This window comes from Ctenopharyngodon idella, chromosome 16, assembly GCF_019924925.1.
Source record: "Ctenopharyngodon idella isolate HZGC_01 chromosome 16, HZGC01, whole genome shotgun sequence".
Taxonomy (NCBI): Eukaryota; Metazoa; Chordata; class Actinopteri; order Cypriniformes; family Xenocyprididae; genus Ctenopharyngodon; species Ctenopharyngodon idella.
In genome coordinates, this window is record NC_067235.1 from 4,577,293 (window position 1) to 4,598,615 (window position 21,323).

The 21,323-nt window shown below is 37.6% G+C and overlaps 1 long non-coding RNA gene across 1 annotated transcript in view; it reads left to right on the forward strand.

Annotated features, from left to right (window-relative positions):
• LOC127497854 (uncharacterized) overlaps nucleotides 1-21,323 on the forward strand; it is a 33,468-nt gene that overhangs the window by 943 nt on the left and 11,202 nt on the right. The gene's annotated exons all lie outside the window — the stretch shown is intronic.

Consider the following 21,323-nt stretch of genomic DNA (forward strand, 5'->3'; position numbering starts at 1 on the left):
GTATGCTTTGGGTCATTGTCTTGTTGGAAGACCCAGCGACGACCTTAGGCTAGACTACGAGCAGATTTCTGCATATTATCCCTCAAAATGTCAACATAATTTTCTTTTTTCATGATGCCATGCACCCGAACAAGGCTCCCTGTGCCTGAGGCTGCAAAACAGCCCCACAGCATAATGCTCCCACCACCATGTTTAACTGCGGGAACTGTGTTCTTAGGGTTGAAGGCCTCACCCTTTCTTCGCCAAACATAAGCAACATCCATGTGCCCAAACAGTTCCAGTTTAGTCTCATCAGACCAAAGCACAGACTCCCAAAATTCATCTTTACCTTTCAAATGTTCACGGGCAAACCTCAGTCTGGCTGTGATGTGCCACTGTTTGAGTAAAGGGGTTCTTCTGGGACGATGGCCCTGAAGCCCACCACGATGAAGAGCCCTCACAACTGTGTTCCTTGAAACTCCAGAAGAGGCCAGGTCAGCAACAATCATTTTGGCAGATGTCCAGGGCATCTTGCTGACATCTCTGACTATTTTCCTCTCCAGAGTTCTTGAAATCTTGCGCTTACGACCACACCCAGTTCTAGACACTGTGAAATGCTTGGAAATGGCAGTATAGCCTTCCCCCTTATCATGAGCCTCCACTATCTTCTTTCTGAGCTGAAGACTGATTTCCTTTGTCTTTGGCATGGTGAGTAAAAGTAGTCTCTCCCAATAATGTGTTGAAGTGCCCTGTTCCTTGGAGTCCTTTTATGCTGATTGAATGCTCAGGTGTTGTTAGGAAGCCAATTGACTACACAGGTGTGGTTTGAAAGCTGTTTGATTAATTAGGTGTGTTTTGAAAGCAAAAATTCACATGGGGGCTAATATTTTTGACCACCCCATTTTCACTATATTTGATATAAAGCAAGCCTAATAATGTATTTTATGTTCCAAAATGTACCAAAAGCTACTAAATAGCACTGGTGAATGTTTGATTATATCAAGTTTTATCAATGCTGCAAATATTGGAAAGATCTTTAGGAAAATGTTCCAAAATTCCTTGGGGGCTAATAATTTTGGCCTCAACTGTACATATAATTTGAGAAAAACTAAAAATAAATTGGCTTGGTAATTAAGTTGGACCAACTTAAATTACTCTAAAGTATCATTTTTTTCACAGAGCAGCAAATCCAGACAGATGATTATTTGGGTGCAGGCGGTGCCACGAGTGGTATCACTCCTTGTTTGTTGTGCTTCTCGAGACTTAGATTCAGATTCAACATTCAAGAAATAAATCCTTCAGACACATTTGTTAACCAATTTGAAAGATTTAAAGTAATCAAACTGAATAAAAGATTCATTCGCAAACTGGATAACGTAATGACCGATTCACAAAGCTTTTCTTGCTGTTATTTTTTTATGTATTTGTTGTGTTTGTATTGGAGTAAAAGTACAGTATAGTGAAGTAAAGTAGTGAGTAGAGTGCAATGACCAAAGTATTTGCACATTGTTACTATACACCTCTGCTTTAGAGTTAATTCGTAACACTTTAGTTTGGAGTCAAATTCTCACTATTAACTAGTTGCTTATTAGCATGCATATTACTAGGACATTGGCTGTTTATTAGTATAAAGCACATATTAATGCCTTATGACCATATTCTACATCCCTTAATACTACCCAGTACCTAAACTGAACAACTACCTTGCTAACTACTAATAAGCAGTAATTAGGAGTTTATTGTCGTAGTTAACAGTTAGTTAATAGTGAGAATTGGACCATAAACTAAAGTGTGACTAGTTAATTTTATACAAATCCACAAACACAAAACACCCATTGAAGCATGCATAACCATACACGTTTAGAGAGAATTAATTAGCAGTGAAGTTGTAGATTTCATAGCACATGTGAAACATCTGATTTAATATATGAGCAGTAGTTTCCAATGCTTTTATAGCAGTCAGATTCTTGTCGCTGGACCAACATTTCTCAAAAAGAGTGTGCACGCTTAGACTTTAAATAACGGTGAATGAAGACTGACAGGAGACAAATGTATCCATGTGCAGATGTGCCTCATCAGAGTAGGATCACCGATATGTCATCTGTCTTTCCCCGTCGTATTGAGCTTTTTCCTTTTTGGCCAATGTTCTCCCAACACAGCTGCTTTAAATTCCATTATCTTATTAACTTTTGAGAGTAACAAAATCAAATGTTTTTAATTAGTTTTGAGGGTTCAGAAAACATCACCAGATGCTGTAATCTAGTCACATTCCTGCTCTGTTGATCTTTGGTCGTCTTTGAGGTACTGGGACAGAAAGATCTTTCGGAGAAATGACAGCTAGTGACTGTAACAATATCCATGTCAGCACACTCGGAATGTACGGAAATGATCATATGAGCTGCTGTGTCAAATTATTAATGGCCCAGTTATGCTGGAATGTACAGTGCCCTGTCTGGTGTGATACACACTAGGACACAGCAGAGGAGGGATGATTGCTACATGGGTTACACTGTAAAAAAAAAAAAATAATAAAAAATAATAATAACAATTTTTTGAAGTTGTAAATCAAACAAAGATTATTGGGTTAACACTTTAGAATACTGTTCTGTCATTAATGAATAACCACAAAGGAACAAATGAGGAAGATCATTTAAGTCATTGTAAGCATTTGAGGTTTTTGTAAGGTTTTGGATAGTAATTCCTTCTGACAGGTTTGGTAACACTTGAGTCATTACTAGTGGGTAACCATGATCTTCACTTTAGAATAATTTGTTACTGTTCCAAATAATTAGTAATTTTTTTAGAAGGATGTAGTAACACGAGTCATTACTATCTAAAAACTTGCTTACAATGACTTCAGTCATTATTAGGGAGTTATCATGCTTAAATGGAGGGTCTTGTATCACCCTGAAGGGTTTTTTTTTTTTTTGTGAGGTGACACTTTAGTTCGATGGTCCACTTTAGACTTTCTACTAACTGTAAGTAACTTTGCAACTACATGTCAATTATCAGTCATGAGAGTATTAGTAGACTGCTTAACATCTGCTAACACTTTATTTTGATGCTCCCCAACAGACTTTCTTCTGACTATAAGAAACTTTGCAACTACATATCAACTTATTCTACTAACCGTACCAGTCTTCTTCTGCTTGACAAATACTCTAATGAGAGTTAGTTGACATGTAGTTACTTATAGTTAGTAGAATGGCTAAAGTGGACCATCAAAATAAAGTGTAACCTTTTGTGATACTTTATCCCACTTATTACACAGCTACTTACTAAAAAAATATGGATATCAAATATTGATTTAAATTATAACTATTTTATTATGTGAGAAGAAAGAGTGTCCAGAAATACCCTGAAAGGTTTTCTTCAGTCTATTTTGCCACTGTCTGTTGTTCTGCTTATTTTAGGATTTTTTTTTTTTTTTTTTTTTACCTTATTTGGTAATTTTTCCAAAATATTCGACCTCTTAAGTGATGTGACTGACCAATCACAATCCAATATTTTAGAGATTTGTGTAATAGTTTTAATAAGTGTTGATTTTATTTTATTACAGTGCCTTGAAAAAGTATTTAGCCCCCAACCGATTATTGCAGTCTGAGATTTTGAAAATTAGATTTTTTTTTCTCTCTGCAACAGTGCACCCTAAAATAAAATAAACCTATAAAAACAAAAAAATCAAGAACTGAAATGTCAGCCGTTAATAATTATGCATCCCATTTTCTTTTTACTGTCACAACCTTAAGCAACATTAATTCATCATTGCAAAACTGCTAGAGCTGATGCAGTTTAGGGGTGCAGCAGTGGACAGCAATTTTGAGTTCTTATCACAGATGTTTGATGAGGTCTTAAACTGCCCTGAGCTCTAAGGTATGTTGACTGCCTTTGATATTTCCCCCTTGTATATTTCCCTGGATATTAGTCATTAGTCACATGATATGTACAGCTCAAAATCTTCTATGCCCATTTGCCAAGTTGAGCAATTGCCACTGAGATGAATGGGAATGCTTATGAAATTACACACAGCTGCATTTTACATCACTTTATGTCATTGAACAATGCATAATAACCACAGCAAACCATTCATTTACATTTTACATCTATTCTGAAGGTATTTTAGTAAATAAAAGGAGTTCATTAAGGGCACATTAAAGGGATAGTTCACCCAAAAATGAAAATTTGATGTTTATCTGCTTACCCCCAGGGCATCCAAGATGTAGGTGACTTTGTTTCTTCAGTAGAACACAAATGATGATTTTTAACTCCAAACGTTGCGGTCTGTCAGTCGTATAATGCATGGCAATGGGAACACAATCTATAAGAGTAAAAAAAAAAAAAACATGCACAGACAAATCCAAATTAAACCCTGTGGCTCGTGATGACACATTGATGTCCTAAGACACGAAACGATCGGTTTGTGCGAGAAACCGAACAGTATTTATATCATTTTTTACCTCTAAAACACCACTATGTCCAACCGCCTTGCGCAGGGCATCCGGTGCGTGAGGTGTGTACGCGCTCTGGCGTAGTTTAAAGGATTAGTTCACTTTCAAATAAAATTTTCCTGATAATTTACTCACCCCCATGTCATCCAAGATGTCCATGTCTTTCTTCGGTTGAAAAGAAATTAAGGTTTTTGATGAAAACATTCCAGGATTATTCTCCTTATAGTGGACTTCAATGGTCTTCTGGCTTCCGCATTCTTCAAAAAGCTTACGCTGTATGTCCTACACCTTCCTTATTCAACTTACGGATCAGTTCCGTTTTTTCCATAAGTAGAATAGGAAAGGCGTAGGACATACAGCGTAAGCTTTTTGAAAAATACGTAAAGCGGAAGCACATGCAAGGTGATCATTTGTGTTCATAAAGCATATACGTTTGTATTTTTTTTTTAGAAAATGGCAGATCGTTTCACTAGATAAGACCCTTATTCCTCGTCTGGTATCGTTTAAAGCTCTTTGAAGCTGCACTGAAACTGTAATTTTGACCTTCAACAGTTTGGAGACCATTGAAGTCCACTATAAGGAGAATAATCCTGGAATGTTTTCATCAAAAACCTTAATTTCTTTTCGACCGAAGAAAAAGACATGAACATCTTGGATGACATGGGGGTGAGTAAATTATCAGGAAAATTTTATTTAAAGTGGACTAATCCTTTAAACTACGCCAGAGCGCGTACACACCTCACGCACCGGATGCCGTGCACAAGGCAGTTGGACATAGTGGTGTATCAGAGGTTAAAAAAAAAATACTGTTCGGTTTCTCGCACAAACCGATCATTTCGTGTCTTAGGACATCAATGTGTCGTCACGAGCCGCAGGGTTTAATTTGGATTTGTCTGTGCATGTTTTTTTGACTCTTATAGATGGAGTTACCATTGACAAGCATTATACGACTGACAGACTGCAACGGTTGGAGTTAAAAATCATCATTTGTGTTCTACTGAAGAAACAAAGTCACCTACATCTTGGATGCCCTGGGGGTAAGCAGATAAACATCAAATTTTCATTTTTGGGTGAACTATCCCTTTAACGTGAATAGTTTTTGTACTGTGGCAGTTCTCAAGTTCAATATTCTAGAACATAAATGGCTTACTTTGATTTTTAAACTTAAGCGACAATCAAAATGCCTGAATTTTGTACATTTATAAAAGCTCTGAAATTATTTTGTCCAACAAAGTTCACCAATAAACCACACAAACACTGAGAATGGATTTATGGAGGATGATTCAGTTCTTCAGTTTTTACGCAGGGAGAACAACATTTATGAATCTCATGATAACCTGTTTGGGTCATATTACACTCTAAAGTCAATAGAGAAATGATATTTGCATAAAAATCAAAATAGAGCACGTTTTCCTCTTGAATTCTCATTCTCTTTCTTTTGATTTCATGGTAAATGTGACCCAGACATGTTCTTGACAGGTTTTGTGAGTCAGGAGACTAACTTTTCTCACAATGCTACCATATGACATAATGACAACATTTTTATTTTAACCCTAAAACTTTAGATTTGGGTCAAGTAATGGAATCCTTACTTGACCCAAACATGACTTGTGTAGGACGTTTCACAGTGTTAATTCTTTATTTTACACCTCTGCCTTAGAAGGCAGGGAAAAAAAGGGGGTTTAGATTTGGGGTGCAAAAAACAGCATCTCCTGGACATGGTGACAATACACTATTAATGCAACTCAACCAGGCCTTGTCTCTTTATTTTGCATATGTCTTGGGTGGGAATTATTTAAATGAGGAATATTGTGACATGTTCATTCCCAGAAGAAAACTCAAGGCTACAATGGAGGCATTTCAGGGAGTTCAGAAACAGTGACACTGATATAGAGAAGAACTCCTGCTGGAGGGACTTTGTAACTTTGCAGACCTTTTTCATGCCTAAATTATACATGTAAGTACCAAGTAATATTAATTAACAATATGCACTTATATAGCTTTAGGTTTAGTAGGGTTAGTGAAGAGAAGGTGGGTGACTAATAAAAGGAACAATTCCTTCCTTTTGTCTCATTATGTTTGTGGTTGCAGTATTTCCCACATGCAGTGAAAGACGGTCATATATTGTTCTTTTTCATACTCTCCCTTTTGTTTGACTACTAGTCACACAGACGCATCAATCACAATCATCACAGTCATGATGCAGCATTTGTCCTGAGAAATGCCCATTCCCCCTCTCTCTGCCCAATAGTATTTAAAAAATAAATACATTTGTCAAATAAAGAATCAAAATGCCCTTAAAATGTCACAGCCATTTGAAGGAATGGTTCACTCAGAAATGAACGATTTGCCATTATCTACCCAACCTCTAGTGTTTCTTCTGTGGCACAAAAGGAAATCTTAAAATATATCCATTATCTACAAGTTTTTAGTGACCACATCTGACAAACAAGTTCAAAAAATGTGTGCTAACTTAAACATTACAAAACCAAAGATTGATTCATTGTTGTCTTGCTGCAGGACTCGGTGTCTGCTGAGCTTCATTTCACACTTCACAGAATTATACCTTGAAATTCTCATGTAGAATTTTATCATATGACACAGAATTCATAGTTCCATCAATGCCATCAAGCTGTCTTTATGTTTTGTTACATAAGCTAGTCCTAATAAAATAATGTTTTGATTTTTTTGAGTTAGACTTTTTCAGTATCTCCTTTTTTAATTTGTTTGTTTTAACTTTAGAAGTTTTATTACTGAGTGGTTCTTTTAGGAAGCTTATGGCTTGATAGGGTAGTTTGTGTTAAATGAAGGAGGTTTTACAGAAGCCATGTATGGATTTATTTGGCATTAGTTTTGGAGAAAAATGTAGATGTTGGCTGTTCTTGTTAAACAAACTCAGGGATGCCGCTGAGTGTGTTTATGTGTGTGATTTTGCAGCTGCACTTGCACTTATCTGTATATAGAAGTGACACATGCAGAGTGCAGTCGTAATCCAGAATATCCCACAAATATGTTTTTCATAGTCCATATGTTGCATATTCTGATATTTACAGAGTTATAACTAATGTCTTTACATTTGGAGGCACATTTCACACATCAACTCACCCATTCCAGCTTTAATTAACTTTTTGTTTTCCAGGATATTCTGAAATTCTAAATTCTAAATCTAAACATCTAGTTTAAAAATACATTTTATTTACACCTTAAATACATGTGTACACATATAAAATATTATTTTGCATTTTTATTTTTGGACAACGCATGACATTAAGTCTTTTATGTAATTGTACCATATGTTGAATGTGAAACAGGTTGCATGTGAGGTATTTTAGCATGTCATTTGTAAATTCAGATCAGCAGCTAAAGCCACATTCATGTGTCCAAGTATTGAAGGAGACCAATCTGGAATTCTGTGCATTCATACTAAAGTTTCCTGGCGTTTCTGAGCGCTGCCGCGACTGTCTCATAATCTTGAGGTCATCTCAAACAGACAAAACATTCCCTGAGCTTCACACACACTGCACTCACAGGCATTTCACACTGCGATAAACAAACTTCACTTGGAGACAAAGCTTTGACGTCAACTGTTGTATCAATCCTCTGCTTCTTAGTGACACACGCGGACCTTTGATAAAAAGAGGAAAACAAAACTATCACTGGGATTTTATCATGAAAAGGCTGCTGGAGGTTACTATAGAGACATGGCATACCTTGCTGGGTAAGCTTCATTAGAGATAAGCACGAGGAGAAAAGTAGCCCATGTAAATGTATCACACACATTAATAGCCCTTACTTGATAATGATCCTTTTAGCACCATAGTAACAGCCTGGGTTGAATAGATGGCTCATGTAAACTGCATCTATAATTTTCTCACCTCTTCTATATTTTAGATAAAGATGAACATGTACACGAATCCAGCACTCAGTGCAGGTGATGTGATCCGTATCATGCAACAATACATTTGAACACAGGAAAAGGTCAAAGTCATCACTGGGCCAATGGCTGATTTATGGACAAACTGTATTAACCACAGTCCACTGGACTAGTAAACAAAGATGCCAGTTCATTCAAGTTGATTGTCCATTGAAAACATTAAGAAACTGTGTGTCGTATGCAAATCTAACAAAGTAATAATCAAAATATGAGAATGAAATTTTTTAATATAACTTGTCCTTTTAGCAATGACGGCTTTGGTTGGGAGACAGCACGATTGTGTGATATTGCTTTTACACAACACTTCAATACCTTTTTTTGATCCTACAGAGACAATAGTTCTGAACAAAGCCACAGCTGAACTGTTGTTCATCTCAGTAGTGGTGTTTCTTTCCTGATTGAATCTGCTTTTTTTGAACAAATCAGTTGAGTGAATGATTCAGTGACTTACTCATAAATCACGTTTATTTCCTAAATGAATCAGTGTTTTTGAACAAATCAGACAGCTCCGTATGCTTTCGAATTGCTTTCGCGGTACTTTGATGTACACCGATCGGTGTAAACAGTGCCACTTGAAGTTGAGCACACCTAATGATTCAATGACTCACTCATAATGTAACTTGATTCGTTCATAAATATATCAGTGTTTTTGTTAAATGAATCCGTGTTTTTGAACAAATAGGATGATGATGAATGATTCAGTCACTTATTCGTAAAGTCACTTGTTTGGTTCCTAAATGAAACAGTGTTTTTTGAACAAATCAGTTGAGTGAATGATTCAGTGACTTACTCATAAATCACGTTTATTTCCTAAATGAATCAGTGTTTTTGAACAAATCAGTTGACTGAATGATTCCATGACTCACTCATAAATGGTGTATTCAATTTGAAACGGCGCTGCGCAGACAGATTGGTGAATGACATCAAAGTACCGCAAGAGCATTTCCAAAGCATACAGAGCCGTTTGCTCTCTAATTGCTCTTGCGGTACTTTGATGTCATACACCGATCCATCTGCACAGCACCACTTCAAGACAAAAACACCTAATGTTACTTGTTTTGTTTCTAAATGAATCAGTATTTTGGAACTAATAAGTTAAGTGATTGATTCAGTGACCCACTCATAAAGTCACTTTCATTCCTAAATGAATAAGTGCTTTTGAACAAAACAGTTGAGTGAATGATTCACCGTCTCACTTATAAAATCACTTGTTTGGTTCCTGAATGAATCAGTGTTTTGGAACAAATAAATTTAGGCAATGATTCAATGACTTACTCATAAAGTCTCTTGTTTCATTCCTAAACGAATCAGTGCTTTTGAACAAATCAGTTGAGTGATTGATTCAATGACTTACTCATAAAGTCACTTGGGTAACACTTTATTTTTGGGTCTTTTAACTAGTTGCTTATTAGCATGCATATTTCTAGAATATTGGCTATTTATTAGTACTTATTAAGCACATATTAATGCCTTATTCTTCATGACCTTATTCTACATTACTAATCCTACCCAATATCTAAACTTAACAACTACATTACTAACTATTAATAAGCAGTAAATCAGGAGTTTATTGAGGGAAAAGTCGTAGATAATAGTTTATATGTGTTCCCCATACTAAAGTGTTACCGAACAAATCATTTGAGTGAATGATTCACTGACTCACTCATAAAGTCATTTGTTTCATTCCTAAATAAATCAGTGTTTTTGAACAAATCAGTTGAATGAGTCAATGACTCGCTCATAAAGACAATCACTGGCATAACAATGTAAATGCAGAAAGAGTCAATGAGACTGCCCTCTGGTGACGTATGCAGGACTTCTCCAATCATTTAGTCCTTTTGAGTGCCACGCCCACATTTCAACATCCAATCAACAATAAACAATGCCTAGAACCAAGTCTGCGGAAAAAATATATTGGTTGATGAAATAGCAGATACAGACAGCTGAATTTTCTTTTTATTTCTTTTTGTCTGCCTCCTGGTGAGAAACACTACTATCCTTCACATAACACCTAAAATAAAATGTTGGCACTTTGAACAGGATGCTTCATCGCTGATGTAATGAAAGAAAAAGACACAAAAGACTGTTGTCATATAAACAACAGTCTCCCTCCTTTAACTTATTCCTGAGAAAAGAACAAACACAAGTCCCTTTCACAAGCGGCCAGAGACATCCAAATGTTGTGTTGCCATGTGTGATTAGGCAGCCTTAATGTCCAACTTTAACCCTTATGAAGTCAGATTAGCAACAAACACATGCCGACTAGATGTAGACAGTAGATAAGGACAGTTTATTGAGTTTACTGAGTGCATATTGCTTCAGTTTAGATTGATTCGATTCCCAGGTTTTTGCTCATTGCTCTTCCTGTATATTTATTTCTCTGTCAGAGGATGAAGTGGCACTAGATGTGCTTTCCAAGCTTGAGGAGCTTCCAGGAAAGAATATTCTTTTCAGTTCACTAAGCGGATCTAATTCTATATTATGTAATGATGCTGCTAGACCTTTTTAATTCTATTGAGAGCATAAAACATATCCAAGACACATCTTAAGATCCTGTCTAACATGTGTGCTCATATGCTTTTTTTAGTATTCCAGCATTAGCTACTTCCTATTGCTTTTCCTCTGGGGTTACTATTAGTTTTTCTCATTTGAACAACTTTTTATCTATGCTGAAAAACTCACCAAACTTTGCATGCATGGAGAGTCTGAGGCAAATGCTACAAAGACTCAAGATCTGACATGAACTGACATATAAAACAAGAAATATGAAGTTTTGGAGAGGTGTACGTGTTAAGATGTAATATAAATTAGTCAGCTACATTAAATACTCAAGACCTAGCAGTTACAAAAGAATAACTGATAAACTCTTCAGTGGTGAGCATCAAAGAAATGAAGCAAAACCTTGAACTGCGGATTGATTTTATTTTTCCCCATTATGAACACAGAAGCCAGTCTGTTTCATCTGTATCTTTACAGAGCTATCTCATATCCTTGAATTCTGTAATTGCTGCTTCTATATTTGTAATTTCATGGCTGATGAAGGCAGGATGTGGTACTATTAGGCAAGGAGGTATATGACGTGTCTGTGCTAGTGGTTTAGTCTTGATCAATGTTGGCCCTGCTAAAAAAAAAAAAAAAAAAACCTGTTTAAACCAGTCTAAGGTGGTTAACTGGGAAAATTAGTCAGATTGGTTTGTTTTGAAGGTTTCAGGCTGTTTTGGGAACTTTTAAACCAATGTAAACCAACGTAAGCCTACCTCAGGCTGGTTTTAGATGCTATTTTTTTCTTACAGTGGATTTGTGTTAATCTTAATTAAGTATTATTACTTTTTGCCATTTTTGTCTGTATTTGATAAAAGGTCCAAGTTTATTGTCACTCAAGATGCAATGGTATATCACTAATGTCATGCTATTGGGATGTGACCAGCATGGACCAGCATTGGACCAGCAAAGGACCAGCATAGGACCAGCATAAACCAGCTCAAACCAGCATACCAGCTCCAGAACCTACCTTAACCAGCATATGCTGTTTTTTTCAGCAGGGATTTGGCAAATTATGTTTCACAAATTATGTTCACTCGATTTGCTGGCGAAGTTTATGTAATCTGTGGCATGTCTCACCTTTTTCACCCTTTTTACCTTGTCAAAAACAGATCTGTTCACAGTGAGCAGTTTCGGTGCATGTGCCTTTAAATGATAATGAGCTACTGTTCACCCCACCCCTATCTTCCGCAGGCGGGCTGTAAACACTATTTGGCAGCTATTGCATTGAACTCACCATTCTTGTTTGTGCCGTTATAAATGCTCAAAAATACGGTGGCGCATTGCTGCCACATACATATTATTTTTTCCACTCAATTGTCGTAATTATGAGATATGTCGTTAAAACGACATCTTTTCTCATAAAAACAACATATTTTGTACGTGACGTGTACGAAATATACTTTTATCTGGTCTATAATAGAGTTTAGATTTATAGCCTAGATCAGTTTATCAATTCAATATTCATTTCACATTTATTTGTATATTACCAAAAGATTACGATGTCTAGAAAAACATGTAGGCTACAGTAAATACTATACTAATAAAGCATGCTATACAGAAAAATTGGTTTGTGCAGAATCTTTTAATATCACTTAGTAGCTACATTAAGCGACATTAAAGGGTTAGTTCACCCAAAAATGAAAATAATGTAATTTATTACTCACCCTCATGCCGTTCCACACCCGTAAGACCTTTGTTAATCTTCGGAACACAAATTAGGATATTTTTGTTTAAATCCGATGGCTCAGTGAGGCCTCCATAGCCAGCAATGACATTTCCTCTCTCTTTTCGCTAAATAATTATGATGTTAACAATGCTTTCATGTCCCAAAACAGCATACTTCACATGCGCAAAAACTTGTTAGGAACAGGGTTGACTGCGATTTCAATATTAGGGGGGCTCAGCCCCCAATGAGGGATTTAAAATATATATAGGCCTATATATTTAATAATTGTTTGTATGTTAGGCATGAACAATACAATAGGTTCTACACTACCTATCAAGTCAATCCCTGAATATTGAATTCATTTCTAATCATTCTAAATAACCAGCTAATATTCATAAATTCATTAAGGATATGGACAAACTTCATTTTAGGCTACTGTATTTGTTTAGGTTGGCAATATGTGGGTAAAATATATATATTATATATATATTTTTTTTCCATAACATGTAATATTTTAAACACTATTATTTTCTTAACTCTGCATTTGTGCAGTAAAATTAACTTGAATGAATATTATAACAAATTTTTAGCAATTTTAGGCTATTGCACTTAAGTATGAGACTACCGCTCTACCGTTTGTGTTGTTATTCCAAAACACGTTTTTGCTCATGTGATGCTGTTTTATGTGGATACTGGGACACGAGTAAAGTTCAAAGCGTTGTTAACATAATAAATAATAGTTTAGCGTCCAAGTCCGAAAATAGAAATATTTGGATTCGTGCCGAATGAGAGAGAAGCCCAAGTTTCAGTTTCAGCTTCGTTTTAAATATTGTTTGTAGCTAATTAATGCCACTATAATTTGTTTATTTTATACTTATATTTTTCATTCTTGTTTTGTATTGAATACCGTTAAATTTTAAGGATTTGTTGTGGAAAAAGCCTTTACAGGTTCATAGCCTAAGCTGCATTATTTTTGAATTTATATATAAAGTCGTTTTAACGACATAATATCTCGTTATTACGACATAATTGAGTGGAAAAAATATTATGTATGTGGCAGCAATGCGCCACCGTATAAAAACGATTAAAATACATTTGAAAATTACTTGTTAGTTAACTAACACCTTTTTAAACCTTATTGTAGTGTTAGCATGTTATCACTACATAAAATGCACACAGTTTGTAATAAGACAATCACCTTAATGCATTGCTCATTATAAACGTGCAGTTATGAATTACAGTGAGAAGGTTCTACATAGAAATGACGACATACATGTTTGTTCGACTGTATTATTTTGATAATGAACAAGCTGCAATGTCACGTTTGCAGTGCTTTGTTGTGTGTGCGTGAGGCGCCGGCGCGATCAAACAGCTGTCTTTGCAGGGGACTTGCCTCATCGTCATGGCAACGGTTCATGGCCAGGTCAGATTACGTCAGAGTTTGTTGTCGTTTCTTGGAAAATCACACCACACTGCTCAGACATTCCCCGACCCAACAAACGCCGATTAAACATGTTCAGCAAACTCCGACCAATGGCAACAGACGCCGACAGGGGTATCACACTAGCTGCGTCTCATTTAATTATAGGGTGGTTGTGTAGACACACTGCCAACAGACATTTATGTCCAAACACCATGTAAAAGTGAATTTTGCATCCGATGTCCCCTTTAAATTTTTCTTCTTCACACTAACGTTTAGATAATTAATAGAATAAAACACATATAACAATGTGAACTAGGTAGTTTCGCTGATTACCTTAAAAGTCCATAGATAAGCCATCAGTTCATACTGCTCATACTGCATACTGCAGTTCATACCAGTTTTCCGGTTTGGTCATGTGACATTCGACATATACCCTATTAGGTTATTTGGTGACAATTTACAACAAGGTTCCATTTGTTAACTTTAGTTAATGCATTAACTAACATTAACTAACAATAGGCGATACATTTGCTACATTATCTTTGTAAACAATAGTTTTGCAAAGTGTTGCATTTTTAGTTCAGGTCCTTTAAATAATATTTACAGATACAATTTTTGAATTAAATAATATATTAGTAAATGGTGACATGAACATGACATGTAACATGAACTAAGGTTAATATATGCTTTAGAAGTATTTTTCATTGTTGGTTCATGTTTACTAATGTATTTAACTAAAGTTAACTAATAAAACCTTAATGTTTTTTATATTTTATTTTATTACAGTTTACCTTTATTTTATTTCAAGTAATAACATGTTTTATTTTATGGTTTTAGTTTTAACTATAATAACCCTGTATAAAACACACATCCCCAGAAAAATGACCAATCACCATAAAACATGTCACAAAAATATTCTTTTGGCATATCTCTTAAGTTTCGCAAAAACACAGTGGATTTCATACTATGTTTGGATGTTTATGTGTGAAGATGCTTATCTGATTGGCCATGCAATATTAGTGACAAGAAGTTTCTGGCCTCAGTTCAGATAGAGAACGTTCTGTGGTGCTCTGCTTTCATGAAGGCCGAACCGGACAACACCGATGTCCCTCTGATAAGATATTAAACTAGAAGCTATAATAGAAGAATCTTCTCCAAAATCTGGCAAAAAGGGATGTAACTTAAAGGATTAGTTCACTTTCAAATGAAAATTACCCCAAGCTTTACTCACCCTGAAGCCATCCTAGGTGTATATGACTTTCTTCTTTCTGATGAACACAATCGGAGATATATTAATAAATATCCTGACGCAGCCGAGCTTTATAATGGCAGTGAATGGGATAATGAGTATGAGCTGAAGAAAGTGCTTCCATCCACATCCATCCATCATTAACGTACTTTACACGGCTCAAATGCATTTGTGTACGAAAAATATCCATATTTAACAAGTTATAAAGTACAATATCTAGCTTCAGCCAGACTGCCTTCCGTGTTCGAGCCGTGTGGAGTACATTTATGATGGATGGATTAATATAACTCAGATTGTGTTCATCAGAAAGAAGAAAGTCATATACACCTAGGATGGCTTGAGGGTGAGTAAAGTTTGGGGTAATTTTCATTTGAAAGTGAACTAATCCTTTAACTAAAAAAAAAAAAAAAAAACTAATGAAAAGAGATTTCATTCTTATGCAATACACATTTATCTGTGTGTATTTCAGTTTGATTTATCTGGGTTCAACAGACTTATTATGTATTTTATTTAGCTACTTGAAAATATCAGATACAATTTCTTCCCACAGATGAAGGGAAACCCAGCGGTTCTGACATGCTGAAGTTGTTCTCTGAGACAACATTCCTTTGAACCAATAAATGTCACACTCACATCTGCTCCTTTGTAATATTATGTTCACACTTTTTGTGCCCAGAATCACTGCATCCCTCCCCCTTTTTTGATGCTATAAATGCCAGTGTTTTAGTAGCAGTTAATTCATAGTTCATTGTGGCCATGGCTGTCAAGCTCCAAAAATGACTAAAACCCAAAAGCAATATAATCTTTAATCTCCTTAAACTTTGCTTGAAACATACATCATCAGTGATGTTACCTGGGGTCTCAGAGTGTTTTGGATCTTCCAACAATCATACACTCTTACCCAGGTGCCCCAGCCGAGGTTGATCAAGCCCCCTGGCTTGTTTCCAAGTTGCACGGCTCTCTTCTCCTGATCCACAGCCACTTTGACACAACTTCTGCCTCGGTAGCCAACTTCATGGCCCTTCGCCAACCGGCCTCTGAGAAGCCCAACATATCGTAAGCCCTGCAGAGGGTCTGGCTCGCACCTCTCCCGCCACATGTTGCCTTGGTATTCTTTCACCAACTCTGCATACTTCGCCCTCTTCCTCTCATTGGTCTCCTCAATGTGGTCCTCCCAGGTAACAGTGAGTTACAATAAGATCAAGTTTAGAGGATTCAGAGATCAGCACCATGTCTGGCCTTAGCATTGTTATGGAAACAGTTGCTGGGAACCTCAGCCCTGACAAAAGTGATGGTCTACTTCACTGGGTGGAGACACTTGCAGTAATCCCACTGCAGATGGTATCTGCTATGGTTTTCAGGACTTGGTCATGGTGCCACCAGTAGCGCCCCTCGCCCAGGGCTTTTAAACAGTAGCTGAGGATGTGCTCTAGAGTCCCTCTCTTCAGGCACAAAGAGCAAGCTGGTGAGTCCACCTTCCCCAAGCAGAGAAAAGTTGGAAGGCCTTGGTAGAACATCATAGACAGCCTGGATTAAGAATTTTATTCACTGGGGCTTGGCTTTCCAAAGCTCAGCCCATGATACTTTGTACTCTACCACTTGTTCCCATTTTGTCCAGGCTCCCTGCTGCCACATTCCAACCATCCTTCTGGCTCACTCCTCCTTGACTAATACTCGCATCTCGTTTTGGATCAGTGACCTCCTGTCCTTCCCCTGTGCCTTGTTTTAGCATGGTGTTATTCTGCTACCCACGCCAGTTCTTCCACAAGACCCTCAGTGCTTGAAGTGGAAAAATAAAAGTGTTGGTACTCCCAATGCTCGGTTCAAAATGCGTTACTGGAGAAGGGAGGGCGCAGTGGGCTTCCATACGTGCCGGATACATGTCGAAAGTGCGGGTACCAAAGGAAAACTGGAGGTACGCTAAAGGTAAAAATAGAGAAGTGCTGGTACTGTGTACCGCCATGTACCGGCCCACTTCGAGCATTGAAGATACTGCACCCACCAGCACCCTGTGCCTTAGCTGTGACTCTGCCACCTCCACGGTCTCTGCTGACCCTCCTCTCAAAGCCCTCAAACATGGAGATCAGAACCTTGTAGACTAAGAGGGCCCAGAGAATGTTGGTAAATCCATGCTTTTAATTTGACAGGTAGGCCCGACTTGTCCACTGCAGCTAGCCAGGCTTCCAGCTCTTGGCCGGATGGAAGCTGTGTCTCTTATGTTAAAGTCAAACACCTTTCCAAGGCTCTTCACAGGTTTCTCTGTGATAGATGGTATCGGGGTGCTCCCAATTGTAAAGCAGAACTTGTCAATGATCTTTCCCTCGTTCAGCACCAGGAATCTGGAATTCTCCTCCTTGAAGCTCATATGAGCCCAAGTAACCAACTCCTCAAGGACCTTCAGGATTCACCTACTCCCAAGGGGCACGTTTACACGACAACAATATGCTTAAAATGGAGAAGTTTTTCCTTTGAGTTTTCCGTGTACAGATGACACCATTGTCAAAACGGTCCCCATTCACAGGAATCCGTGAAAATGATTAAAAACGCAATGACACACTATAGACTGAACATGTAATATGCATGTGCATGACGTCATCGTTTTTACAGATTTGTGTTTTTGTTGTTTACACAGAGACCTTTCCAGCACCCAAAATGCCGTTGTCATTAAATGAATAGCCAAAACGCATAAGTTTTACGTTTTTAGTTGAAAACGGTGTTGTGTAAACAGTCCTTAGGAAAGATGCTGTTGTCACTGTCAGGTCATCCATAAATGCCTTAATAGGTGGTTACCAGACTTAGTGAGGGGCCCTCTGCATTAAACCTCAGGAGACAAGCATATTCATGGCAAGAGCAAAAGGATCACTGGAATGAATGCACTGAAGTGCATCCAGTAATAATCCTCTTGTCGAACCTGAGCCTCTCTGAGGTTGTATTCCTAGCAGAGACTCTGCTGTATTAGTCTAGAATGTGGTCCCTGAACTTGCCTGGTATATGATGCCAGTTCAAAGCCTTTTCGACCAGCTTGTGGGGTACGGACCCATAGGCATTTGTGAGCCACAGCACTACTAGATACCCCTTGTTCTCTCGGGCTTCCCTGATAAGCTGGGTGACCACACCTGTATGCTTAAGACACCCTGGTACTTTTGGGACCTCTCCTTTCTGGAACAAGGTATCAGTGTTGGAATTCAAGTGCCTAGCAACAATGCTGAAGAATATCTTCCCCTGAGCAGCAAGACACTATCTACTGAATATGCTAAATGAATATTATTGCCTTAAAAATCTGCAGTCCAGTCATTTAAAAAAAAATCTATATGTATGTCCACAGTGCAGACTAAGTCCAATATATGACCAGATTTGTGAGTGGGAAAATCAACATGCTGAGTAAAGTTAAAACAATCCAATACATGCATAAAATTAGTTGCTTGGGAACAGTCTGGGTTATCAACATGAATGTTAATGTCACCTATTAGCAACATATCTGAACAAATAGAACTCAACAAATTCAGTTATTCAGCAAGTTCTGAGAGAAACCGAGAATTAACCTTAGGAGGACAATAGATAAGTATGACTAACACAGGAGACTTGCCATTAATTTTCACAACCAAACACTCAAAGGAAGACATTTCAGGTGTAGTAATTAGAGCAACAGACAGTTCAGATTTATATAAAATTGCAAGACCACCACCTTTAGTGATAAGTCTAGGTCTATCAATGTATGTATATCCAGGTGGCGAGGCCTGGTTAAGGTTGTAACAGTCATTTGGATGATGCCATGTCTCGCAAAGACAAAGGAAGTCAAGATAATCATAATAATCAAGGATAATATCATGAAGCAGTGCCGCTTTCTTGTTCATGGACCGCACGTTCAATTGAGCGAGTCTAATTTTAGAAGTTTCATTCTTATCGCGTTTATTTCCTGAAGACATTTGTGGATAAGTAAGATTGGACATACAGATGCCGCGGGAATTTAAGTGTCCTGATCCCCGCGAATTGGAGCAAAGCACATTTATACCAGTCGGCAACACATATAAACCCCGACGAGAGCCACAATGTATATAACTTGGCCGTCGCCACAGTTGAAGTGCTCACAGAGCATTTTGAGTACAATCACTAGGAGGCAAGTGATGATCCAAAAAAAGAAGTTCAGAGAATGAGTACCTTATCATACTGGCGTTCCACAGTTTGAATTCCTGTATTCTAGTGAATCCAATTAGAGTGTAGACAAGGTAATAATAAGTATCGCGAAAGAAAGCAGCATACTGCTATCCAATCCAGTAGAATCCTTGACGAATCCCAAAAGGCAGATATGATTCAGTGATTCACAGGAGATAACAGCAACACCAGGCCAGCAGCAAATCCGCGCATCCACACAGCCTCAGATGAACAGGGACATCGAGGTGCGCACAAAGATCACTGCAGACAGGCAGGAACAGGTGCCGAACCGGCCACACCAAAGCAATAGAGAAGCCAGAAACAGTGAGGACGCCAGAAAAGATTAAAGTGCAGCCAGCACCCAATCTCTTAAAACTGTATATAATTAGTAATAATGAAACATAAAATAACAAATAATAAAATCAATTTAAAAATTACTAAAATTAACAAACTAACAAACACGCGGTAGAGAAGCGGCAGCCAACTGTGCCAGCGTCCTCTCTCACCGGAAACATTCTATATTCCAATCCACCCATTTTAAACTATGTAGGGCATTTAACAGAATTTTATTATTTAAAACAATTCTATGACAACATTATCTCACTTTTTCTAAGTTCTCTTTGAATCTGCGCTTCTACGTGCAATGGATTATACACATGGTAGCTTCCGCATTTAGACTCAGCTCCACATTTTTGCCTACTGTTTCAAGGAGTGCCGTCAGCATGGATTAAAATAAACTTTAATCATCTTATAGTCTGGTAAATTACATTACACAAAAAGTTATAGAACGTAATGAGGTTACACTGATGAGTGATTGACATTTCAGCGTTTCAGCGCATAGTTGCGCACATTCATGTCAAGTGCATTTTTGAGAAATGCACGTACAGTAGAAGAGGAACAAACATTTGTAACCTTGCACACAGAAATCTGTCTTATAGCTATGAGATCCATCAGGAAAAGCCACTCGCTTCTTTACTTTGCGTGTTCATACAGGACTTTTCTTCTTTGTGTGCAGAAGCCCTTCGCCAGAGATGAGGTAAATAGCATTGCAGACAACACAAATCCAAATCCACTGGTCAGAAATAACGTTTATCCATCGGGTAGGCAATAATATAAACTAATAATAAATGAGTAAATAAATAAATGAAAGTAATAGAGCAGCAGCCAAATCAATCAGCAGGATACCAGGGTTTTTCGTGACTGACTGTGGCACTGCGCAGACCAACTGGCATCTGACTTAAAGCAGTGCATGCCAGTTAGAAATTTTGTCCGACTTGAGACAGTGCCGACGCCACTGTGGGATTACAAATTTAAGAATCTGTTTAAGATCTGCTGATCCTACATCCTGACATAACCTCACATGAAATATTAAGGTGAAGTATATTGTATTTAACAATTTGAGGTAAAGATAATGACAATTTAAGGAGATCAAGGCAGGCAGCCCAGGTGTCTATAACATTAACCTTTTGTCTTCATGCACTTCCTAACCATTTGGCAGGACAAAGCTCAAGATACAGCGGTGCCTTTGTCTCTATGATAATGTAAAGGTATGGGCGATACTGTCAGACTGAGTGGATTAGCACCTATGCATTTGAATGACACCGTTATGCTGATTAGATCATGGCTGGGAAATGTAGGGAATGGGCTGATTCCTGCACTGCATTTGCATGCTTTGTTTAGATTGTCTCCACCTCTACTCTATGTATCCCTCCCCCTTGAATGTATATGAACTACCAAGTACACTGCCTTAGTTGGACTTGGATGACTACAGGGACGCACAGCGCGTTTCTCAATAAAGAGTAACTTCTGCTTGAAAGATATCCCAACGTCTCCTGGTCTCTGCTTCGACGAGGAAAAAGTTTCCTACACCACGTCACTTGTGAAGTATGGCATCAAATACTGTGAGAGTGATTTGATAGCAGATGGCT